The sequence below is a fragment of the Equus caballus genome, chromosome 17 (genome assembly GCF_041296265.1).
Source record: "Equus caballus isolate H_3958 breed thoroughbred chromosome 17, TB-T2T, whole genome shotgun sequence".
In the NCBI taxonomy this organism is placed as follows: domain Eukaryota; kingdom Metazoa; phylum Chordata; class Mammalia; order Perissodactyla; family Equidae; genus Equus; species Equus caballus.
In genome coordinates this window covers 93,706,509-93,731,238 of record NC_091700.1, presented here as the reverse complement: position 1 = coordinate 93,731,238, position 24,730 = coordinate 93,706,509, and the positions used below count along the sequence as shown (strand labels likewise).

Below are 24,730 nucleotides of genomic sequence, written 5' to 3'. Positions count from 1 at the left end.
ATAATAATCTCTATGTATACGCACTGCCCACCTCCAACATTCGTCTGTTACGATGCTTAATATTTTGTGCAAACTTCACTGGGCTAAGGGATGTTCACAGAGCTGGTAAAACATTATTTCTGGATGTGTCCGTGAGGGTGTTTCTGGAAGAGATAAGCACTTGAGTCAGTAGACTGAGTGAAGAAGAGCACCCTCACCAGTGTGGGTGGGCATCACCCAATCTGTTGAGGACCAGAATAGAATAAAAAGGGGGAGGCAGAAGAATTTGCTCTCTCTGATGGAGCTGAGATGTCCGTCTTCTCCTACCCTCAGACATCAGCACTCTTGGTCCTTGGGCCTTTGAACTCAGATTAGGACTTATACCATCAACTCCCGGTTCTCAGGCTTTTGGATTGAGACTAAATTATACCACTGGCTTTCCTGGGTCTCCAGCTTGCAGAGGGCAGATGGCGGGACTTCTTGGCCTCCATAACCATGTGAGTCAATTCCTATAATAAATCTCCTCTTACATGCACATCTCTATATGTCCTATTGGTTTCATTCTTTGGAGAATGCTTCAAATACATCTACTCATAACTAACCTTGTTTCATCTACAACCACAACCATTTCTCTCTCTCCTGACCTCTACAGTTGATTATTTTAAAGCAAATATTCCAGATACACATAGTTTCATCTTTATATACCTAATTATGTATTTCTACACTAAAACTCTATTTTCTAACATAATTGTAATATTATCATCCCTCTAAAAATATTAACAATTCCTTTATATCATCACTTGTCCAGCCACTGATTCAAATTCCCCAAATACCCTTCCACACTGCCATTAGTTGATTGTTCAAATCAGTCAACCATAATGCATTTTATAAATATGTTTTTGTAAAATTGAAATAATCATAAGCAAACTGAATTTTTAATTAGCAATGAGAAGCACAAATAAGCAGGTTGAAAAAAGAAAGTTGATGTGCTGCTTTTAACCTTATCATCTCTTTCTCGTGGCTGTGTGAATGCGATTCAGCAGGAAATTTTCCCTTACCTTCAGAGAGAAAGATCATATGTACAACGACATATAACTTTTGGATTATCCAAATGCCTGTTTTTAATATAAGCAAAGTGGTTTGCCTGAAATTCCGTCAGGAATATAAGAGATCCTTCATTCAGTAGGAAAAAGAAAGCTATGGATCATATTATCCATTTTATGACATCGTGCAGGCATAAAATATAAACAAATACACAGACAAACAGATAATGCAGCACTTTTCAAGACTTTGTTAAAATGATCCTTTAACAAGGATACCCTGAGAAAAAAAAATTTCGTTAACCTCAGGAAAAAAAAGAGGTAAAAGAAATCACAATTGTAAGGTTGGCTGGTCTCATTGTACCTGGATAAATGTATTTTAGCTTTGACCATGCCTTTTCTGAATTTTATTACTCTTTGCATTCTGACTACTAACCAAAAACAGGATTCCTTCAGATTCCTGGGCAGCTTGCCACTACTTTGGGCCAAGGGGCCAATAAAAATCATTAGCAATACATAAATTTTATCCAGTGGGCTTTCCTGAACATGTGCAAGTGTTCATAAGGTCTGAGCACTGAAATCCACATGTTTTGTCTCATCATGTACTCCTCATTTGCTTCCAATTGGTTATGCTCAAACCCGTTATGTGATTATATTGTAATTTATATCAAATAAGGATCAATATGCCGTTCAACTATATTAAAAAAAATGATGATTAGACAGAAACTTTTGTTGGTAAAAGATAGTTAGATAAGCCTTAACATAGTTCTAGGTTTTTCAAAAGTCCACAGTACACAATGAATATTCTGAATTTTATTTATTCATTCGATTTAGACCAATATGAATATATTTATAAGGGGAAAATATTAGAATGAAGTAAGCATATTCATGATTATCATGATATGAGATGTATCAGCCACTGTATGAGACTGAAAATCTTTACCTTACCTTTTTTTTGTACTTAAAATTCAAAATTGACCTTTAACTAGGTGGATTAAATTGCCATTTGTCCTTGTTTATATCTTATAAATTTGTCTTGAAAGTGAAAAATATTTTCTATGGAAACTGTATTTTTACCTAATGTCAGATTAAAATACACACATAAACATACCCATCTTACACAAACACACTTGAAAGATTACGTGAAGTATATTTACTCTGATGTTTAATTAAAAAGTGTCAATGTCATAGCAATTGCCCCACAATATGGAGTCATGGTATGTCCACTGACAATAACCCACTATGTCAACACTACTCCCACTGTCTGCCTTGGGAACATTAGGCAGAAACAATGAAAGTAAGAAGTCGGATTTCAAGAATAGAGACCACAGACTGGCTGAAGATAAAGTATTAAGGAAAAAAAACACACATAATAAAAATCCTTGTTTTCACTAAAATGTTATCTACCTCATTAACCTGATTTCCAATGATTTACTTCTTTCTGGTGAATAAACTTTCTGTCCTTGATCCTAGAAATCACAGTTAAACCGAAATCCAAAATTAAAAAGAAAAAAAGAAAAAGGATACATCATCCTTAATTTAAACCAGAAGGTGCCCTACTTTAGACTTAAGTAATCTAGTGGGAAATATATTTTGGCTATAAACATCTACTTAAAAACAATTTACAACAAACTAACACCTCTTTGTACACTAATAAATTAAACAAAATTAAGGCCAAAGGATTTCTTTTTCCTTTTTTAAAAAAATTCGGTAAGATATCAAGGGCTTGTTTTTTAAAAGGAGAGTTCAAAGAACTCAAAACTGGAGGAATACTTTTATTAAACTTGCTCTAAACAGAGGGATATCTATTTTTAAAGCTCCAAGGGGGGGCAGTTCCACACATCTGGGGAGTCCATTGTAATAGTCATGTAATCCAGCGACGCTTCAACCATCTTTCACGTATGAGCACATATTTTCATTTCACCAGAGGATGCGATAAGAAACAATTTTAAATAAAGTAGGCATTAAAATAAGAATACAGCAAGCGGATGTATTTTATTTGAAAAAAATAGAAGATTCATAATTAGCAGTTTCAAAATAAGCTTGTTATGCTTTTTTCCCAGAGGAATTAAAAAATCTTTTAAAATAATGCTTTTTTAACACGTTGGCTTATTTATGTTATAAAACATCTGTGAGAAAATTAATTTGTTTTTATTTAAATTTAGATAGCTTCTTTCCCCCTTATTGGGGCATGTCTTTTTTTTCCTCAAAGGATTTTTTTTCTGCAATTTATAATGTTTATTTCCGAATAGTAAAAATCAAACAACACCAATAATGATGATAATAATACTGTAATGATGTTCATTTATTTTCCTGCCTTTTTCTTTCTAATTAGCATGAGATACTCATGCACATATATTTGGAAACCTAGAGAGTGTTAATACACAAACTACCTGGACAGTTTGTTTTCAAATGTTGCACTTAAAAAAACATTTCTCCATGACATTACACTGTCTTTCTAGCACCATGATAGAAGATTGTTATATGTAGTGGATACGACAGTGCTTTGCCCACATGCCCTCTTCAGAGCTGATGCTTCCAATTTTTGTCTGCTTGGAATGTGGACTGCTGAGGACTCAGCTGAGTCTTTTGCTGGTCATTGCTCTTGGCTGCAGTGAACTGTGGAGGCCAGGCCAAGCCCTCTCTCGAGGGGTGGATCACACCCAGTGATTGACTGATATGGGATGTCAATGCCCAGCACCTATGTCTGATTGCCAATAACTCTTGAATCAGGCATGCCAAATCCAGAGCACACTGTAGAATAAGGTGGAGCTACAATTGCTCTCACACAATGGGTCAGCCTCTCCCTTCCCCAAAACCTGCTTTTCTTTCTCCCTTGCAGGTGTGGCTTCTAAAACCACACCCAGAGAAACTTAGTCCCTCTTAGGGTCGTGTTCTAGAGATCCTGATCTACATACAAAGCCGTGAATATCATACTGAGAATACATTATCTAAAAAGCCATTCAGGAAATTTTTGCACACAATCTAGCAATCTGTGTTCTAAAGTTGCTTAAATGTCACCTAAAAAATACCTATTTACAGTTCTTGATGTCCTAGAAAAACCACAAGTAATTTTGGAACCTACTGTGTGCAAGGAACTCCAGATGCTGGGCCTACCCCGAGGTCGTTAGTCCTCATTTATTTATCAAACACATACTGAGGATGCAGTCTGCAGTTTAGCTGCTTGCAGTCTAAGAAGACAGAGCACATATGTATAAAACTACTTTTTTTTCTGAAATATTGTATTTCTATTATTTTTACCTCTTTTCTGCTTTTCTCCCCTTTCTATTCATAACTGAATTACATATCCTCATTATAAACCACCTCAACACTTTTTAAAAGAAATATATAAGTTATAAAGAAAGTGATTAAAATAGTGCTAATAGTCTTCAAAGAGTTAAGTATCCTGGGCTTTGAAGAAAGAACACAGTTTAAATTGACAGAGGCAGAAACTGCGTTTCAGAAAAAGGGATCAGCATTGAAGAAGTATCACAAAGCAAGGATGTAGTCTTGGTGTCTTTGAAGTCCTGCATAGTCCAATTTAGCTGGAGTTTATGTCAGAGTTATAGGGATAAGTTTGGAATGCTGAATGGTGCCAACTGGGCTATGAATGCCAAGATGAGGAATTTAAGTTTGTTATAAAGATGAAGGTTGAGTTAATAGGAATAGAAGCAAGGGTGCTCTGGAAATCCTTGTTTTATCATTTTGACTGTGATATCACACAACTGTTTTACAATACAAAAAATCTAAATAAAAAATATGAGAGATTTTTGCAAAATATGATATGAAACAATGAATGAACTTAGCAGTGTGCTGAGTGGGTGACATATACACACAGAGAAAAATAATTATTTAAACTGAGTTGCAGTATAAAATCAAAGAAGTTGATTCGGTTGGAAATATCACTAACAGCTCTTTTATTTTTTTCTCAATTATATATTTACTAGCTCTGTAAACTGTTAAAGGCCGAGAGTCAATGACAATCCAGCAGAAGTGTGCTATCCCGAAATTCTCTACCAAAAGGAACCAGAACTCCTTAAAGGAAAGGTGATTCCAGTGTGGGGCAGAAAATATGCATGATGCTTTTAGGAAATTTTGTGCCAGAAAGCAAGGAAGACAAAAAACAGAAAAGAAAAACCTAATGAAGTCATGTCAAAAAGACAGTGCAGCCATGATGAAGGGATTCCAATCAGCCAAAGATGGGTAATTTGAGCATCTAACAACAATAATCACAATGATAACTGTGATTTAAATACACGGAGTCTATAAAACCAATGAGTTCATAGTGGGGCTGGGGGTGGGGGGTGGCAAAAAGTCTACATTTTAACACAATTGGCCAGGAATGTGTATGCGCATGAAAGTATGAGCCGTACCATTCTACCTGATTACTAAGCTTAATGATCTGCAGCTTCTATATTCATTCCTTTCTCCTTTTAGATACTGTATTACTAGCAGTTCTTGTTTTACTGTGATGCTTGTTTTTGCATGCCCTTTCTCCATTGTAGGTGCCATTGAAAACAAAGTCTGTCATTTGTTTAGGTCTTCCTTAAATTTCTTTGCAACGAGGCCTTACAATCAGGTAGAACTTCCCTATATTCACCAGCTTACTCAAACAGTTTGAGTGATGCTGCGATGTTAGCTCACAACAGTTCCTTTCACGCTGTAGACTCTCATGCTCCATTACCCACGTCTTCCATTTCAGCACCACCTAAATCTCTTAAGCGCCTCACAACCATCCTTTTGTTCCTTGCCCTGTAACATGGGAACCCATTCTTGCAAATCTCTCTCTGTGTTATCCTGCTGACTCTGTCTCTGTAGTCTTCTGTCATTTGTCCCCACCCCCACTTCTTTTTGCTAGTCCTATTTCAGTTTCCTGTTCTTTTCTTTTGAACAATCTGTGTATGTCACTAAATGCAAAAACAGAATATCTATTTTGCTGTTTCTTTTCTTAACATTTAATAGCATGTTTACCAGGTTAGGCAACTAGTAACATCTTAAATGAAAGCAAGCCTTCTCTTCCACTGATTATGTTAAAAATTTAAATTTCTTCCAGTTCTAACAGAAGAATTTTACATCCTCTATATGACTTCTAAATTTCCAGGACTGTGTGAAATTAGTTTTAGTTATTGCAATATCATGATAAGAAAAAGTGGTACTTCTCTCTTTATAACTTACAGTTCTCACCTCCCTATGCACCCTATCAATTCTTTTGTATCTTTGACCTCACTGTAATTCTGTTTCAGACGATCAGCACATCTATCTCAATATACCTTCTTCTATGCTGCCTCCAAACAGACTGATTTTAGAGCACTGGACGTTATCATTACTTTTTGCTTACATTCAAATTTATCTGGATTTTTCTAAAAGACAGGTGAAATTTCCTCCCTCACATCATAAAATCCGCCATGCAGATTCCTAATCTTTTAAATACCTGAGCTATGTCATAAATCCAACTCCTGTACAGATACGTTCACTTATTTTTCACTGAGAAGAAGTCTCAAATCTTAGGACTAAAGAGATTTCTCTCATTTCTACCTGCATCCTTATGTGTGAAACTGAAATACTCTTCTGAGCTGCTTGAATGCGTCCTTCCTTAGACTCAGAAGCAGCGTCTTTGACCTTCTCTGTATTTGGTATTCCACACTGCCAGAATGGAAGGGCAAACCCCCAGAAGGCTAGAGGACAGGGAGACCTCAGCCATCCTGAAGTTCCATCTGCTCACTTAACATGTAAGGAAACTGTAGCCCAGAACTCCTAAAGCCAAACAAAACACACCTGTTTACCCAAACTGTCATTGTATTTCTGCCTCTCCCCCACCCTTCCTCCAGCTCCTCTTCCTTTCCTAGGTTGCTGGGTTTTTCTGTTTTTAACTGTAGATTGTTTTAACTTTTTGATCACTTCTAATGGATTGACTCATTTACTTTCTCATAATGGAAGGTGAATGGAAAAACACACACTCTGATGATTCCTCCAATATGCTGCATTATTCTTTCCTTATATTTATGTGGTTAACTCTTCAAGTATTTTTTTGCACTTCTTTCCTTTAACCTCTGTGCCCTTGAGGTACACTTATTTTTTGCCTGTGTTTCTTTTTGATTTATCTTCTCCTGTATTCAGCCTGGTGGGGAAGGTGGTCCTTCTTACGGTCCTGCTATTCTCATTTATTTAGCTTCCCATCCATTCATTGACTTTAATTCTCCCCCCTTCTTTCCTCCTGCATCTGAGGACCGTAGACAAAAGTGACTCCTGTGACAGGTTTTGTCTCCTTTTCTCTGCAAGATCCATCTGCGCCCTGCTGCTCTCCTGCGGCACAACATGTCCTTCCCTCGTGATGTATGTTTTCCTTGTCGTTTTGTTTTCACTTCAGCCTGAAATCAGTCTGCTTTATTTCTCCCCATTTGTTCCTAACGTCTCCGTCACTTCTCCCTTCTTCTCCTACCCACCGTAGAATCTTTGTTATAATAATTTAGGAGAATGTTACCATATCCACCTTTTTTCTTCAAAAGAAAAACTTCAAAAACTTTCATACCAGGTCCTTGAAGTTGGTCCAGCTGTTGAGCAGTTTGCACAGATAGGGTATTCCTTTGCATAATGAAGGCTGCACGCATTTTATTGGAAAATGTGCCATGTCCCTTTCCTCCACACCAAATTCCCATTTCCTGACTGCACATTGCTCCCAGATGAGTTCTAGTGCCTTACACAAAGTGTGTCTTTAATTGTCTTTTTTATAAGGACAATCCTTCTTTGTTTCTATTGGAAAACACCTGGCAAGTGGTAATACCACCCTATCCTTGCTGCATTTCTGTTTCACACTTGTGTTTCCTAGTCCAAATCCCAAACCTGTCTGCTGCGTTTGCTGGAAATATTGACACACTGCTACATCATCTTAGTTCTCATGCACTTGCCATTTTATCCGACTAATTGGTAGTAACACCATATACTACTAGCACTGCTGTTACTTTCTTGAGCCAACTTTAAGTTAACGCAATAACAACGATAAACTAATGCTAGCAATAAAATATATTACTAACAATAAAGCATACTAACAGTATAAATATAACAGAAAAATAAACATGCACCATGTATTTCCTGTTCTTGTCTCTACTTACTTATCCTATTCTTGTTGACTCTTGAGCTGCATTGTGACTCTAGTTAGTTTCAGGATAAAAATACTCATTAACGGTTCATGCTATCTTGTTAGTATCTTTTAAGTTTTTATTTCACCACTAATTTTTGTTCAACTGTGGCCCACTGAAACTCTCATTATTGTATTTTTTGAAGGTATTGGAATTACTGTAAAATTTTCTACACAAGGTTTTTCTATTTTCCCTTATTTCTGATTTCTTATAATTGCCACTATATTGGCACTTGAAGCTAAGTGTGTCTCTAAACTGTTGTAGATTAAATCATATTTGCAGTAAATATAAGAAAAGTTAACTCTAAGTATTTGGCAATTTATCCAAGATTATGGAACTAGTTAGGACAAAGCTGGATCTAGAATTCAAGCTTACAATTTTCTAGACCAACATGTATACTATATTACTTTATATCATCTTCCCTACCTATCTATCTAAATAACCCATGTATTGGTGTGATAATAATCTAGAGTCATAAAGAAAATATGCCTTTAAAATTAACTAGTACATAAAGTTATTGCAGTGAGACATATATGAAGAAACGCTTTAAAGAAAACTTGTTAATGAGCTGTCAGAAACGTTTTCAAAGATAAGCATCCATATAGCTGTTACTATTTTTTGTTATTTTCTTTTAGAGAAATTTTGGGTTCAGAGCAAAATTGAGGGGATGGCACAGAGATTTTCGTAACACGTGCCCCCCTGACTCCCGCCCCAGCCCCCACCCCCACATAGCCTCCTCCACTATCAACATTTCCCTTCGGGAGGCTTTCACTACAACTGATGAGCCTGCAGTGATGCATCCTTGTCACCCCTAGTCCATGCTTACACTGAGATTGCTCCTCTGCCCTAAAAATCCTCTGTGCTCTGCCTGTTCAACCCCGCCAACCACTGATCATTTCACTATTTGCATAGTTTTGCCTTTTCCAGAATGTCACATAGTTGGAATCATACAGTATGTAGCCTTTGCAGATTGCTTCTTTTACCTAGTAACATGCATTTAAGGTTCTTCCATGTCTTTTCACAGCTTGATGTCTCATTTCTTCTTAGTGCTGAACAATATTCCATTATCTGGAGTACTACAGTTTTGTTATTCATTCACCTACTCAAAGACATCTTAGGATGTTTATTTTGTAGGAAATTGCCAAACTATCTTCTAAACTGACTGTACCATTTCACATTCTTACCACCACAAATGAGAGTTTCTATTGCTCTACCTCCTTCCCAGCATTTGTTGTTGTCAATGGTCTGGATTTGCGTCATTCTAACAGATGTGTAGTGGTAGCTCATTCTTGTTTTAATTTGCATTTCCCAGGTGACATGAGATGTGGAGCATCTTTTCTTATGCTTATTTGCCATCTATATATCTTCTTTACTAAGGTGTCTTTTCAGGGCTTTGGCATCTTTTTTAATTGCATTTGTTTCTTATTATTGAATTTTAAGAATTCTTTGTACATTTTGGATAGCAGTCCTTTATCAGATGTATATTTTCCAAATATTTTTTTCTCAGTCAGTGGTTTGCCTTCTTGTTCTCTTGGCATTGTCTTTTGCCGAGAAGTTTCTAATTTTAATAAAATCCAGCTTATCAATTTTTTCTTTCACGGATCACACCTTTAGTCTTACATCTAAAAGATCACTGTGAAATCCAAGGTGCTCTAGGTTCCCTCCTATGTTTTCATCTAGTAGTTTTACATTCTTGCATTTTACATTTAGTTCTGTGATCCATTTTGAGTTAATTTTTGTGGAGGATGTAAAGTCTGTGTCCACAGTCATTTTTTACACTGGATCTCCAGTTATTCCAGCACACTTTGTTGAAAAGACTATCTTTCCTCCATTGTATTACCTTTGCTAGTTTTTCAAAGATCAGTTGACTATGTTTATGGGGGTCAATTTCTAGTCTCTCTATTCTGTTCCATTGACCTACCTGTCTATTCTTTAGCCAGTACCACACTGTCTTGATTACTGTGCCTTCATACTAAGTCTTGAAGTCAGGTAGGGTAGTGTCAGTTCTCCAACTTTGTTCTTCTCCTTCAATGTCGTGTTGGCTATTCTGGTCTTTTGCCTCTCTATATAAGATTTAGGATCACTTTGTCAGTATCCACAAAATAAGTTGCTGGGACTTTGATTGGTATTGCATGGAGTTTACAGATCAAGTTGGGATGAGCTGACATCTTGACAACATTGAGTCTTCCTGTCCGTGAACATGCAATAGCTCTCCATTTATGCAGTTCTTCTTTGATTTCATTAATCAGAGTTTTGTAGTTTCCCTCACATAGATCTTGTACATATTTTGTTAGATTTATACTTAAGGTTATTTTGGTCTTTTTTTGAGGAGTGCTGATGAGCATGTTATTGTGTTTTCAATTTCATGTTCCACTTGTCCATTGCTGGCATATGGGATAGTGATTGACTTTTGTATACTAAACTTGTATTCTTGTATTCCTCAACCTGGCTATAATCACTTATTGGTTCCAGGAGATTTTTGTTGCTGCTTTCAGGTTTTCTACATAGACTATCGTGTTATCTATGAACAAAGGCAGTTTATTTCTTCATTCCTATAATTTTTATTTCCTTTATGGCTCATTGCATTGGCTAGAACTTCTAGTACAAAGGAGAGGTGAGAGGGGACATCCTTACCTGTGCCTGATATTAGAAGAAATACTTTGAGTTTCTCACCAGTAAATGTGACATAAGCTGTAGGGTTTTTTGTAGACATTCTTCATCAAGTTGAGGAAGATTCCCTCTATTCCAACTTTACTGAGTGGTTTTATCACGAATGAGTGCTGGTTTTCGTCAAATGCTTTTTCTGCATCTATTTATATAATCGTATGATTTTTCTTTTTTATTTATTCTATAAATGTGAGTAGAACAATTAATATTAGCACATTTATTTCTAAACTATAAAGTGAGTATTTTGCACTATTTACAGATGACACAATACATTTGAAAATACTTCAGAAGCAAAAATTAGTTTGTATCTACAGCACCATGCATTGTTTTGATCAGTTACAGTAATACCTCAATATTATTACACAACAGGAAAATAAATTATTTTCCAAGTAGAGGAAAATGAATTATATTGTTCTGGAAATCTCTAAAAAATTATCTTCTGAATTGTTATTCTTCTAAGTTGTGAATGAAACCATCTCAATTGTTAAAGTGCTAAGTATTATGAATTTTAAAAATTGTCTCTGAACCAGAAACATCCTCTAAGTTGTTACCATTCTCTTTGGAGTTGCCCGGGTTAATTCTTACACTCGTAGGAAAAGGACCCAATACACAAATGGAGCACAGAATCAACGAAGTTATACATTTGATTACTTTGTTATTGTTTGAAGGTGGAAACATACTAATCCACTATATTATAAATTCTCTGAAGGATGTCTTTAGATTTCTTCATATATCTCCAGAGCATCTAGTACTGTACTTTGTACACAAAGATAGCTGTTAATAGATTGATCTTAAAATATTTAATTTTGGGATAAATATTAACTAAGCTATATCTACAACACGTTGGTTTCTATTTGTTTGTAGAGACAAGTCAAAATATTTTTATTTCTCAAAAATTTATTGTGCATTGTACAAGTTTAAACTATAAAAAGACTTCAAAGAAAGTTTAATTAAATTTATGCCTTTAAGTGTAATACAGTCCTTTTGCTTTGTTTTTGATAAAATAGATGATTAAAACAGCAGTTTTCAAGAAGCATAATTATATATTGTCTATGCTGGTATCCCTATTAGAGTTGCCACTGTTATATGTTGGGAAGACTCAGCTACTTTTTAAAGATGTCCCCTAAATTCAGCAACATATGTGCACTGAGTAAGCGTTTCCTGTGCCCCCGGATCCGCTGTATGTCTGGTTGTCTGTTTCCTTTCTGTCCTTCTACATCCCTGAGCTACTATTCCAAAAAGGGAAGGTGGGATTCATTGCCAAATCATGTTATATGATTACTATTTGCTTCGTAGTTTACTTGATCTAATTCTTCCTGTTAGTTTTCTAAATAAGTATGAGAGATGGTTGTGTAGTCGAAAAGATATTGTAATTGCAGAGAAACCTAATAGAATAGTAACCACGTAAGATTTTTCTCCTGCTTTTTCCTCCTGCGTTCATCTCTTAAATGTCCTTGTTTATGTTTCTTTGACTCTTTCATATTGGATAGCCTTCTGCCCACCTTGATCGTCTTCCTGTGGTTCACTGCAATCTGTTTTCCTCTCTCTTGGCTGTCGGCCAGCTACTGAAACAACAACTGTGCTATTTATAACTGATGGACCTCAAAGGTGAGTGCTTCATATAGGGTAAGTACTCTTTGGTCTTATTGTCACAAGGCCACCATCCCAACAGTTTCCAGGGCTATATTAGTACTCTTGACATCTCACAAACTAAGTGTTCATATATGGTCAGATCCTGAACCACAGTAGATTATTATGTAGTCTCAAAACAGTTTGAGCTTTGCCAAATTTCTTGATGTGGAATATTGTATTGTAAGTCTATTCACTTTAGAAAGTGATGCTTGTTCAACATTTGGGCTGGAATAACATAGAAATACTTACAACTTGAATTACTTTTGATCTGAGAAGACAAAAAACACTCAAAATTATAAAATTCTCATTAGTTTGGACAAGTGAGTGCCAGAAGTGTACACAACCATTTTTTCCAAAAATTTACGAGCAAAAGACCTGAATCACATATTTTAAGGAGATAGAGTCCCTTTGAACCTATTGAAGGAAGTCCTGAAAATGGAAGGGCTGTCTCATTTACAGGCACCTGCTCTGGGCTCCCATGGCAACCTGTATCATACAGAATATTTAACAATACACTCTTAACATAGTTTTCCTCCTTAACAAACTGGGTGTTTCCTAAATTCATCTTGTGAGTCACCTGTATTTGAGAGCTAATTTTTTATTGAGACACAACTACACTCATTTATGTCCTGATTGTGTATGCCTACTTTCCTGCTAAAAAGTCAGAATTGAGTGGTTACCACAGGGTTGATTAATTGTCACAAAGACAGCATAGACCATAGTGCTTAAAATATTATCTGATCCTTTGCAGAAAAAAGTTTACTAACCTCTGTTCTGGAATATCTAAAAGGTGTGAATGTATTTATTATCTGATATGTCCAGTACAGAAGCATTTCTTTTTAGTCATTCATTCATATGTTCGTTAGTTCTGGTAGAATTCTCTGAAGTGAGATAAACTTGGTTCACATTGGAGCGCCACTGCCATACTAGCCTTTTGTAAAATTACAAAAACACACTAAATCTTGGTTTGTTCACCTATAAAATGGGTACAATTGGGATACGAATTGTACCTGTTTCATCCATCCACTCCATCATTGAGAACTCATGAATGAATCAGGAGGACTACAAGGCAGTCTTATATTTTTGGGAAATAGTGCTTCGATTACTTGTAATCCTGTTACTTCACTGTCTCCCAGGATTCTTCTCCTCATGTTCTTTCTGTTCTCAAAATATGTAAGTGCCTTTAATCATGTGGAGAACATATAATGTGCCTGACCAAGAGTGATTATTCAACAAATATTTGTGGAAGGGATGAATGATTGATGAATGAATGTCTTTCTCTACTTTCCCCATGATGTTCTGATGTTATATGTCTTTGGCTCAAAGTGAAACTTGAAGAACATAGATACAGTGGGACCAAAATGAAACAGTGCCTCAACTATAATAGTTCAAATATAATAGAAGATCAATAAATAATTCTTGAATGAATTCAACGAAATGTAAGGTGAATACCACACTGTTCCACAATAGCTTTGTCAAAGTGAGACTGGGTAGGTTCTGAAGTCCAGTTCCAGGTTGGATATTGTAAAAACAAGCAGACCATAGTCATGCCTGCTGTTTAGACTGGGTATATAACATAGAACAAAGAACAGGTGAGTTACACAGGTCATAAAATTGGCATGGGATATAATTTTACTCAAGTATGAAGAACATTTGTAACTTGACAGATTTAACCAATGGTTCAAAAGGTGTTAATTCACTTTCAAAAAGCTGTAACCACCTCTAGATATTTGAGTTCAATCAGTAAAAAGTATGATTCCTAACATAGTTTAAATTAGTGTTTGGGTTTTGGGGCTAGTAACTTCCACACTGGTGTCTAATTTAAATTCCTTTGCTTGGGGAAATGTTCTCATCTTCATGGAGTAAAAAGATTGGTAGGATAGTGTATGATATTGAAACAGTGTCTAGGGATAAGGAAGGGCTAAGTATATGTATTTATGTGTGTGTAGGAGCAAGATGGTAGTATCCATTCACTTTAAAATCATTGGACTTATTGATTATACTATTATTATTTAGTTTTTATTGGGAAGAGCTAGAACTGAATAAATTATGTTAAAGATGACTCACAGTGAAGCATACAGCTGGGAGGAAGTACTTAGCCCATGCTTCTCATTGACTACAATACACCTTCATCATAATGAGAACTGAACGTAGCATCATTTGGCATACCTAGTATTCACAGCAGTGACATAAATGGGTGACAAACTGGTCACAATACACTTGGACTCCTAGAAATAACTGAGCGTATTTGGGGAAGGGAAAGAAATCCAAGTACAGATTTTGTGAGCTAAAATGAAAAGCATGCGCTAATAGTGATACTAAAGTTTGTATACACAGTCTGTGTGAGCTGGGGATATTTATGCTACACGTAAAAAGGAAGAACAAGTAGCAGTGAGCGTTTTCCTACTGTAGTCAGAGAGGAAAGAATTTAGACTGTTTTTATGTACACATTCAGTCCAGAAGTTTCAGAAAGAATAAGAACAGCAACTGATTAAAAGGAATCTAAGATAAGAAATATATAGTTCTATTATTTATATTGTTTTAATGAAATGCTAAAATATCCCTTTCATAATTCAGAATACTCTCATTGATTTCAAATAAATCACTGTAACTTACATTAATTAAGAGTAACTCATCATTAACGTAAGATATATAAGAAAATGAAGAGAAAATACCAGGTCTGAGCACAGTTCAGTAGCTAGTCAATTGATTATTGTTACTTTGAATTGATAAAATTTCTAAGAAATCCCAGAGTGTGAAGCTAAAAATCAAAGGTTACATTTTCAAAATGAAAATGATTCACAAACCAAACCCATTTTTTTCCACTACTTTCCAATAATACCACTTTAAACGTGATTTTTTTTCAAGAATTGATTTCCATATTTGCAATTCGTCTCCAGAGTGCTTAGCTTTGTGGTGATCCAATCCTGCGTAAGAAGTGCAAGGTACTTGAAAACTATAAATACCAAGGAAGAACAGAATTACAAAAGTGACTTTTGAAATAGGCTACTTAAGTGCCCTTTATATTTGTATATTTACTGGTAATCTAAGGAGATTGAAGATCATCATTTCTTCTATGTTCCTCCATGTATAGATCGGTTATGGAAATCATACAATTCTTCACATACTGGTTGAGATCATGATAATCTTGTTCTCACTAACTGGTAAATCGAAGATTTAAAATGCCTATCCCACTCAATGTAGGGGTAAAAACCACTCCACTAATCCTATAATAATTTTTTTAAGTTGTTTATAAACTTGTAAAAAGTATAGTTAAGACTCCCGTGATCTCGTCATTTCTCACTTACCAAGTCAGTGGTCCCAACAAATGTCTGACACAATGAGTTCGACTTCCTCTGCCCTTGTACTTTCACTTGCCTCTCTTCCTCATCAGATCCTATCGAACTTTTGATAGACATTTCATGTCTTCTCTCTTCCATGATCATCTGATCTTCTTCACCTCTCCATGAGCAGCTGCAAATTTCAGTCTGTGCTGGTGCCGTGCAGCATTTCATAACACATTCTTTTGTATTGAGCTGTGTTCCTTGTTTGTTATTGTTGTCATCTCAATCAAATTATATGCTCCTTGAAGGCAACAATCATGTCAGTAAGTACCTGATAAATATTTTTTATTTATAGATTCTATGAACTAACTACATGTTTTGAAACAAGGAATCTCTTCATGTCAATACTGCCAATTTTTACAAAATAAGGCGTCTCTACCTGAAAATTAAGGAGTATGCTCAATTGGTGGTGCTCTGGCTACAATTATCAACAATGTTTTATTCTGTTTTAATATTCATATAACACAAAGATATTTTTGGCATGCATTCTTGGACATAATTGTGTCAAATTGAATGTCTACATAATTTTATCTTTTTGAAACTGAAGATGAGTACTTGCCTGTTTCTTGATGCTGTGGTGAGTTTCATGTAAACAGGAAGAGAAAGTGTGAAAAGAAGTTGCACAATACACAGAACTCAACACTCACTCAGGGGATAAAAGTATTTTTAGGATAGGTGAGGAAAACCACACCCTTCATTATTTTATTTTACCCTTCACTTGATCAATTTCTGAGTTCCTTTTTGTGTAATTAATACACTTATCCTTGAAATATCCAGGAAAAATAACAGCTTCAACATTTCATCCAAGTAAACAAAATGAGTATTATTTTTTTAATGTCATGCTCTATACAAAACACAACGTAGAATCACAAGATTAAAAGTACTTCTTTGTTGCAACTTAGTTACATTGGGCGGGCTTATCAGTTCCTTTCAGTAACTAACGCGCTGTTCCCGGGCATTTAGGACTCTATGGTAAGCTGAAAGAATTAATGATTCTAGAAGAATTTAGTTTGTAAGCATGTTTTATTTCGAGGTGATGCAAATATATTTCTTGGAAGTCTCTTTGAATAATTTTCAATGGCAGTGGAAACAAACTCAATCATATTCAAACTGGTTCTTGATGAATTCTTCTGTTTGACTTCTATTATATATAAATCTCAAGATAATAGATTTTCATACAGTAAGTTAAATTGAATAATGGCCTTTCATTTCTTCTAAGATGTAACATCTTTATGCGACATATATTATTGTCAGGGCTTATTCTCTGAATAATAATAATTGATATGAGCCACTATTGCTAATAATCATACTAATAATGGTTGATACTTTTGAAATTCAACTTTTCCTTTGTTTTATGAGTTTCTAATCATCATAATGCAGTTCTCTGCTGACAAACATTTGACACACATCTGACCCATCCATTGTTGCCATACCACTTGTAAGAATTTGTCCCTAGTTACTCAGTTTATAAATTTCAACAATTATCTGGGAAACGTTTCTTCTGTTATTTTGGTATAAAGGTAGAAGAAAGTGCATTAGCTTTTAACTCTGCCATCTGAAAAGTATGTTACAGGATTATCTCATGTAGCAAAATAGAGAGAGAAATTAGGGAGCCAGGAAGAAAGCAGAAAAAAGAAAAATTGGGGAGAAAGTGAGAAGAAAAGTATAAGGGCGTAGAGACAGAAAAGAGAAATGATGTTAGAAGTGAGGGAGGGGAAAATCGAAAAATTTTTGCAAAATATTTACTAACATTTTAAAACTCATGTTTGCATCTAAAACTGAAGTTTCTGACCATAGGTTTGACAATTGAAAGATGTACCTTTTCATCGTTTTGCCTTACAAACTTCCTTATAAATTATTTCATAGTAATTATTACTCTGAACACAATAAAAATATTACATTTTTGGATTAATACCTGAATTAGATTTTAAACATTATCTTTCTACTTAGAGTAGATTATGAATTAAATACTTATTCTCTCAAACACACTCCACTTAATCTCATATTCATCAACATGGAAAACACAAAAATGAAAACTGAAAATACCCCAATTAAACTCTGTGCTGAGTTATCTGCCTGTAGATTATTTTGCAGCAGACGTTTGTCTTCTTACAAGTGAAATTCATTTTTTTTGATATGGTGTTACAAGCTTCCAACCTATTTTCCTGCCTCAATTGTTCCTTTGGTTTTCCTTCACAGAACTTCTGTTGATTTCTGCTTTTCCTCAGAGGGATCTTTAAACAAACACCTTTGAGGTTTTGCAAATACATCCTTCTCATCTACCCAGCCTCTCCCTGGAGGCATAAAGTCTTTTATCTATTTACAAATCTGCCAATTGCTCCCCTCAGGAGTGAGTCATATAAATGAAGATCCAATTTTATAAGAAGAAGGTAAAGGAACGGATAGTGAGAAAAACACACTGAAGCGTTGAAAGAGTAAACAGCAACATACACATCTGATTCTCCAGTGCCTCCCTTTTCTGATCAATGACGTACCATTCCCAAAGACAAAGAGACACCAAGCCAGATTTTGTGGACAAAAACTGTGATACCTCTGGCAAAACCGTCACTGCTTAAATCATATATAATGATCTTTCAATAGAAGTTAAAATGTCATCTTTACTTAATGATGTCAAATAAGATCATCATTTAAAGTCTATCACAGTTTCATCTTTACTGATTTAAATTCCGACGTATTGGAAGCCAATTGTGGAAGAGTGATGTATGCAATTTGATTTACCTTGAATGCCTGAGCAACTCATTTTGCTCAGCTTATAAATGACAGCGTGAATATAATAGTTCATTCTGATAACAAGAAAATTTAAAGTTTGGCTCAACAATCTGGAAGAACAAAATGAATCTTGACACGGGTCTAAAAATAAGAACATCTGTTTGCAGCAGGAAATAGTAATGATTTATGGTTCCGACATCACTATGTGATGTGTTGTTTCATTTTATGGTAATTTACAGCATTTAATGTACTATATAAATCTACATAAACTGAGGTAATGCTCCCCCAAAATGCAATAAAAGGAACAAAAATGTTAAGTATAAATGTTTGGTTTCCTGTGTGAAAGTTTTGGTTTTAAAGTGGAGATTCATGTGGCAAGAATAGAATGATTCCAAACCCACGTTACCCTTTAGGCAGCTTTGAAGTTTTGCTGGTGTCAGCATGCCACACACACATGAAGTGCAGGACACTGGCGTGCATCCATGGCAGAACTCGTGTGCCATCACCCTGCTGCTGAATTTTTATTTACATTTTTAAAATCACATCCTTCCTGCAAAGTTCTAAAGCCCATCCAAATGCTCCCGAGTCACACACATTTATCTTATTTCTTTGGCTAATAGTATAACTTCGTACTGTTGGGTTTTTTTGTTTTTTTTTTTTGAGGAAGATTAGCCCTGAACTAACTACTGCCAGTCCTCCTCTTTTTGCTGAGGAAGACTGGCCCTGAGCTAGCATCCGTGCCCATCTTCCTCTACTTTATATGTGGGACTCCTGCCACAGCATGGCTTGCCAAGCAGTGCCATGTCCGCACCTGGGATCCGAACCGGCGAACCCAGGGCCTGCGAAGCAGAACGTGCACACTTAACTGCTGTGCCACCAGGCCGTCCCCCTCATATTGTTTTTAAAGTGTAGTAAATGATTTTATATAAAACTTATCCCTAATCCTAAAAAGAAATCTGCCTTTGAATATTTTTCAGAAGAACTCTTACAAAGCTCTAAATCAATATCATTTTATTCAAAATATGTTAAAACTGGAAAATTGTGCTATACTCTCACCAAGTTGCATGAGTATGACTCAGACAAAGAATTCTGCAACTTTCCAACTCTTACACCTGCTGAGTATAGCGCTGTTGGTGGAGACAGTGGAGAAAGGTTGGGTAGGGACAGAGGTGATGATTTTGCAGGAAGAGATTCAAAGACCCTTAGAGCACAAACTGTCAGTGCTCTCCGCTGAAGAATTGATGGGTAGTTCCTGTAATGAACACTTCCGATGCATAGCTCACTGTCTACCCCTCAGATTTACGGATTACATATCCCATTGGAAACATTGCTCTCTTTCTCTACCCACTTGTGACCCTCCCCTCCTTTAAGTAACTTTTTTAATATACATTTTTTCATAAGCTTTACTTACATAATACCTTTTGAAACTAATTTTCAAATCATTTAGAAAATTCCTGAATATACATTTATATCTGTGAATAGTTGTAATATATAGTTGATTTTTTTAAAAAAAATCATAAGTATACATACTGTTTACAATGCTGTTTATGTTCCTTAAGGGACTTCCAACATGGCTTTGTTTCCTTTGGTAGTTCTTTATGGAACAAGGTAGATTATTCTATAATATTAGCAGTGTAATTATGGGTATTGGTTTTTTATCATAATCTGCAGTAAAAATTATAGTCTTAATTGTTATAAATATAAATGTGAAAAATCAAATACTACTCCATGCTCTTCCTTCTTAGGGTTCCCTGCCTTGGATAAATGCTTAGTTATAAAGGAATTATAAGTTTCAACTTGGTAAGAAATGATGGTATTTTTTCATTTTTATTTTATCGTTTATTTTGTAGACAGCAGCCTGCAGTACAAGTTCATTTAGACTTGTTTTTATTTCTTTTTCTTGAATGGAGTTTAACATTCTCCTAAGGTAGAGGCAAAAGTCACAATTTTATTTTCACCTGTTTTCTTCCCATTTACTCCCATAATGAAGTCTGTAGTAGTGATTTCATAGAAATGAGCATTTTCTGAGAATTGTACATTGCCAAGTAAAACTTTGTTTTGGAATTTTTTTGTTTCCTATTTTTCTTCCTTCCGAAATTACTGTCATCCTAAAATTTTATTATCTATTTTTACTGAAGTCTAAGATATTGCCCTGAGAGGCCACCAAATTATTTTTATGTGTTAAAAAGTTTCTCATTATTTAAATGTATATCTTCATCCTACTTTACCATCGCTATTTCCTATAAAAGCTGAAGAAGAAAATTCTCAAACCATTTTGAGAACACTCACAGTTACATTTTAAAGGCATCCCAAATAGTGAAGTAACCACAGGACACTATAGTTCATGTGAACATCTGCCTGAATTTCGTAGGCACAGAATAGATTCATTCTGGGTCTAACGCCAAAAAGAAGGATAAGCATCACTCCTCAAAATAAAACACATTCTGTCATATTGACAAGTCTGTAGAGTTTACAGATTCTTACGCCAGTGATGCTAGCTGGAAGGGCAACATTAAAAAGATCCAGGGATCCTCGAAAGTCAATTCAAAGTTCTTTGAAAAGTGCTTATTTCAGGACAAAGTCAATATGGTTGCACATGAAAAATTAATTAATGAATGAAGGGAATGCTGTCTTTACTGACCATCAGAATTTAATAAGTGTTAGATTTTAGGCTCAGGCTCATTAATGCAGGTAACTGCTTAAATTTTGGATTTCTATAAGTATTTTTAGAGAAGAGTGTTTTTAAGTTAGTCATCCGATATATGGGCAAGGGACTCTCTTGAAATTTACAAAAGATATTTTGCTCGTAACTGGAACTAGGAAAACCAATGATTAGAGTTCCTGCAGCAGAGGACTGCTCTTCAAACTGACCTGAGCAATTTCAGTCCAGCATCAGTAAGGGAAATCAGTGCAGGTCAGCCTCAGCACAACACGGGAAAGCTATGCCGGTACTTATAGGAAGGAACAGAGGAGCACCTGTATTCTGGCTTTACCATGACCTTTTTCTCCTCTGGTCCCTCAAGGGTAGAACATATGCAAGGTATGCAAAGTAAGAACGTGTAAGTCCCAAATCCCAAACCTGTCTAGGATATTTTTTACAGAAATAATTAGGACTAAGTTGACTTGAACCAAAGTAGTAAAATATCTCTAAGATCAAACCAAATTGTGCACTATTTCAGGAAGGCAGAGAAAAGGAGTGGAGGGGAGACATAGGAGCTTAGAGATAGAATGAAAGGAAGAATGTAAGAGAAGGGAGAGAGAGAGAATGTAAACAAGAACCCCTTACTTCCCCAAACCAAGGATCCAGTTTGTCTTAGTGTCTAGCTGACTTTTAGGAAGAAGGAGGAGAGTATGCAAAGAGAAATAGAACCAGCTGGCTGAGTCTGTTTTCATTCTGAAATGATTTGAACATTAAATAGCAGGGCTTTTTGAAGGAAGAGAAGAGAAGCCCAAAGACACAGGGAACACACTCCCTTTGAATAATGCAGGCCCAGAAAGCATGGCCTAATCAGCCTCCTTGAGATTCTTGGTTTTGAATTCAAACCTTTAACAGTCAGGGAGTAGGATCATGATGAAGGAATCTTGAGCGTCTGCTAGAGACAAACAAGCATTGTGACTAAATGTTTAGATGAGATTAGCTTTCAGTAAAGTCGAAAGAGGATAAATTCACAGGGTCAATTACAATTAGGTAGCTCAGAAGTCTGATTCCAATTGTGTACATATTTTTGTTTCCATTTCCAAAAGTTTTCTATTTAAAATGACAGAACAGAAACATACACAAAACAGGATTGTATAGCTTAATTAATTATTTCAAACTGAATGCAACTCCGAAACTACCATCCCAGTTCCAGTCATGGAACATCAGAAACACTCTAGAAGCCCCCTTGTGACTGCTGGATCATTAGTGGTCCCTACCCATCAAAGTCACCTCTCTGCAGGCTTCTATCTCTATAGACCACGTTTATCTGTTTTTCAAATTCATATAGATAGGATAGTAAAGTAGGAAATCCTTTGTGTTTACATCTTTTCATCCATGTTATTTTATGTAACAATAGTTCCTTTACTTTCATTGCTATATATAATCCCATGTTACAGTGTACCACCAACTATTTAGCCATTCTACTCCTGATAGACTTGAGTCGTTTCAAGTTAGTGTTTAGCTGTTACAAATAACGTTACCAGGAACAGACATGTCTTTTGGGTTACTTGTGTACACATGTATGTTGAATTTGTTGTGAAACTGCTTGATCAAGTTATGCATATTCTCAGTATTAGTAGATGTCTTTCCATATTGTTCCAAGTGTTTATAGCAATGTGCACTCCCACTATCAGTGATAAGTTTTCCAATTGCAACATATTTGTTCTTGTCAATCTTTTGTCTTATTTTGATAAACTTGCTGATGCACACATATACATGTTATTCTTCCTCCACTGCAGCACAGCTCATACCCCTTCATCACTAAATATTTCAATTTGGTTTTGCTAAAAACAAGGACATTCTCTTACAAAACCACAGTATGATTATCAAAAATATAAAACTAGCATTGATACCGTGCTATTAGTTTTCTGGGAATTTACACATTTCACATAAATTTTTAGATTTATTTCTTTAAAGTTTGTCACAATATGGCATTTTTAAAATACCTATAGCGTGTGTGATGGCGTCTTATTTTCTAATTCTGGTATTGGTTATTTGGGCCTCCTTCCTTATATCAAACCATCTTTCCAGTACTTCTTGATCCTCAGTTGTAGACAGTCTATCACATAAAAGAAACTCCTTTCGTTTCCTAGTTTGCTGTGATTTTTTTTATGATAAATGGATTTTAATTCATACATTTTTTCTATTCTATCAAGGTTTTTTTTATTAGCTTGTGTTTTCTATTTTCTTTGAGTTAATTTGTTGTTCCATTTTTAACTTCTGAATATTAATTGGTTAATTCCGTATTTTTCTCAATTATATGCATAAAATACTATAAAATTTTCCTTTAAACGCAACTTATTTTGTGTGTCCCAAGTTTGGAAATCTAAATTTTAAACAATATTTAATTCTAAATATTTTCAGTTCTTATCAATATCCTTTCTTTGCCCCATAGATTGTTGAAAAGTATGATAGTGGATAATTTCCAAACAAGTGGGAATTTTTCAATTATCTTTGTGTTATTTTCTCAAGTTTAATTACACACTTAATAATGTATATTCTGTATAATTTCAACTTTTTGGAATTTGACGACAACTTGATTTATGGTCTAGAAGAGGGATTTTCAACTATGGCACTATTGACGTTTTGGATAAAATTCTTTTTTCTGGAGGTGGTTTTGTGTGTGGTGGTATGTTTCATGGTATCCCTGAGCATTACCCATTAGATGCCAGTAGCACACTATTCCCCACCAAGGCAGGATACTCAAAATGTCTTCAGACATTGCCAACTGTCCCCTGGTAGGAGCAAAAATTTCCAGTGCTTGAGGATCACTGGTTTAGAAAAGGGTCAATTTTTGTAAATATTCCATGTGGACTCAGAACAATTTAAATACACTTCCATTTCCAGATTTATATGCTATTATTAGCCCAAATTTTGCTAATATGCATATTTTAAAAATTACATTCTTATTTTTGTTTAAAATAATCAATATCCTTTTATAAATGTACCTACATTTTTATAAGTTTTTCTCTTCCTCACATTATTTGTCTTTGAGTTTCCATATTGGGCCACTTTGAAGAACATGTTTCTTTAAAGATCTTTTGGTATAGTTCTACTGGTGATGATTTCTCTATTTGTGTAGATATTTTTCAAGTATATTTTAAATGGGCATGGGACTTCAGGTTGACTTTTTTTTGTCTGTTTGGAACACTTTGAAAATATGATTGCATTATCTTGTAGCTGCCATTGTTTTAGATTAGAAATAAGATCTTGGTCTATTATTCTCCTTTGAATATAATGTGCTTTAATTTTTATGGATGCTTTCAAGACTTTTGTCATAATTGCTGCTTTTTAGCAGTTTTCCTATGATGTACTGTGTGTGTGTATCTGCTTGGAGGTTGTAATGCTTTTACACTAGTGTCCTGATAACTATCATTAGTTTTCAAAATTTTCTATCATTATTTTTAAAATATACTATTGTATTCTCAGTTTCCTTGCATCTAGTAGCTCCAATTATATGTATAATTAACCTTTTCTACTGTATTCTTATGTCTCTGAAATCTT

At 35.2% G+C, this 24,730-nt stretch overlaps 1 long non-coding RNA gene across 1 annotated transcript; it reads left to right on the top strand.

Annotated features, from left to right (window-relative positions):
* Positions 1–269: 269 nt before the first annotated feature.
* LOC138918566 (uncharacterized) lies at positions 270–23,408 on the top strand. Its single transcript, XR_011428082.1, has 4 exons — positions 270–476; positions 4,967–5,066; positions 12,313–12,430; positions 17,998–23,408. It is a non-coding gene; the product is annotated as an uncharacterized lncRNA (long non-coding RNA).
* Positions 23,409–24,730: the final 1,322 nt, after the last annotated feature.